Source organism: Macrobrachium nipponense, chromosome 37 (assembly GCF_015104395.2).
Source record: "Macrobrachium nipponense isolate FS-2020 chromosome 37, ASM1510439v2, whole genome shotgun sequence".
NCBI classification, from domain to species: Eukaryota; Metazoa; Arthropoda; class Malacostraca; order Decapoda; family Palaemonidae; genus Macrobrachium; species Macrobrachium nipponense.
This window is the reverse complement of record NC_061097.1, coordinates 1,127,293-1,129,792: the sequence shown is the minus strand read 5'-3', so window position 1 is coordinate 1,129,792 and position 2,500 is coordinate 1,127,293.

Here is a 2,500-nt window from a genome sequence, read left to right as displayed (position 1 = left end):
AAACTACTGAGGCTAGACGACTCCAAATTGGTATGTTGGTCATCCACCCTACAATCATCAAGCATACCAAATTGCAGCCCTCTAGCATCAGTAGTTTTTTTTTTTTTTTTTTTTTTTTTTTTTTTTTTGTTTTTTTTTTTTTTTTTTTTCAAGATTAAAGGTAGCCATAATCGTGTGTCTGACGACGACATAGTATAGGCCACCAGGTCCGTGGTTAAAGTTTCATAGGTCGCGTCTTAGACAGCATTATACCGAGACCACTGGAAGGTAGATCTATTATACTACTACGATGTACTGGAAACTCGATTGCGCTGAAAATACTTTTCGGCGCATCTTTTACTTGTTTGAAATTAATTATTGTTCGTATTTACTAAAAACCGTACTTACCATTAAACAAGTAAAAAACACGCCGATGTTTCTTCTGCGAAATCGAGTTTTTTGTACAGCGTATTATGCCGTATGAGTCGTGGCCTATGAAACATTCAGCCATACCAAAGTGGTAGAGTTGCCAGAAGAACGACCTTGGCTAACTTTAACCTTAAAATAAATCAACACTTCTTAGGCTAGAGGGCTGCAATTTAGTATGTGTGATAATTGGAGGGTGGGTGATTAACCTACCAATTCGCAGTCGTCTAGCCATTGGTTTTTAAAATCTGAGGGCAGACAGAAAAAGTGCTGACGGACACATGAAGCCATCTCGATAGTTTCCTTTTATAGAAACTGACGGAAGTTCCGAAATCGATAAAGCAATGCAGCTTTGTCTCTGCATTTCTTGTCATGGGATCCCCTCCACGTCTACCATAATTCTCAATTCTAAAGACATTACAGAGTAAAATGTTCTCTGCTTCCATCTATCACGCAAAAGACGTCGTTTTTGCGTCTCATCGAATGTGAATAATCGCTGCCTTTTTATACCTTAAAGTCGCCATGGATGAAACTCAACTGGTTTTTTGAGAACTTTCTTCCTATGATATCATTTTACAAATATCTTTATTTTGATGTTAAATTTTATCTCAAATGCCTCTGATTAAACATAAATGATAAAAGAAAAGCAGTCAATATTGACGTTATTTACATACGATTGTTTTGTCCAAAATCTACACTTATTTTATTAGCTATTATGTATGAAATGAATTCTTTTAAGAGTGTTTTTTCTTCCGAAAAGTCAAAATTTAGAGATCTCTCGGGATCAATATATAATCCTTTGTTAGGTTTCAGTTCTAAAAATTGCATTTTGAGTTATCTATGTTTAAATCTCTAGAGGGCAAAAGCCAATATTGAAACACATCCTGTGAGGCTGAACTTTTTCCTTCAGCCTGTTTCCGGTATCGTGAATTTTTTATAATAAAACCATAAGCAGCACTCACTGCCATTTCAAAGAATAGAATACAAAGAATATTTTTCGATTCCAGTTCCGGGTTTATCCTTACCGGACTTATGAATAAAATAACAAGGAAAATAGCATTTTGGTTTGGATTCTCACAACAGGTCAAGTATTTGTCTTTCAGTGTTTGGTGATGCATTAGATCTGGTATTCTTTCAGTCTTTTCTTCTGGTGTTAGTCTGTCATTAATCATTGATTGTTCTTCTTACTTCTTCTCCTCCGTAAGCTCATTATCAAAACCAAACTCTTCTTTATTTTAAGGAAAATCTATAGTGATAAAAAAAATTCCTTGAAAATCACTTAGAAAGAGTTTTTTTTTCATGAAACGCTATCACAGCATCCTGGAAATAGTACAAAATAGGATTTTTTTCTCAAATAAATTTACTTAATTCTGAAAATCTTCTAACGCGTTATCTAACTGACTATCAGAACCATATCACCTTCATGGTGCTTTCAAAGCCGACGGCGAAGAGGCATTTCTTGGTCCAAATCATCCAGCAATCGTTTCAGTGTTTGTAGTGAGAAACAAGTGGCTTTGGCATAAAGGTACAATACGATTATTATATCAGAGGAATAGAACAGTAATTATCTTATGGTAGCCTCAAAATGGAAAAAAAACACTGTTATGCAAATCTCTTTAGTATCAATGATAATAATAATAATAATAATAATAATAATAATAATAATAATAATAATAATAATAATATAATAACGGGCACAGTTTTCTGCATCGAAAATATGATAATGGTTGCAGGTCCACAACAATATAGCTATGTGAGAGTTGATGGTTCTTTAATAAACATTAATAGCTTTCGAACCATGTGCTTGATTCATCCTCAGTCAAGTGAACACGTGACTTTGAAAATTCGTCGAAGTAAACTTCTGAGCAGGACAAATGTCAGTGGTAGCGCAATTCCACGACGAACAACGCAAATGGAAGTGCTCAGCAACCCAACTAGGTAATTCCGTTGTTAATATTCGCATTTGTTCGCTCTTCTGCTGAAGCGTCTTGTGGGCTGCGATGATGCTACACGGTGTTCCCTTTGTGTCGCGGCTGCAAGGTTGCTAGACGAAAGGTCCTTTCGGCTGTGTCCTGTCTGAGGGAGGAAAGCAGAA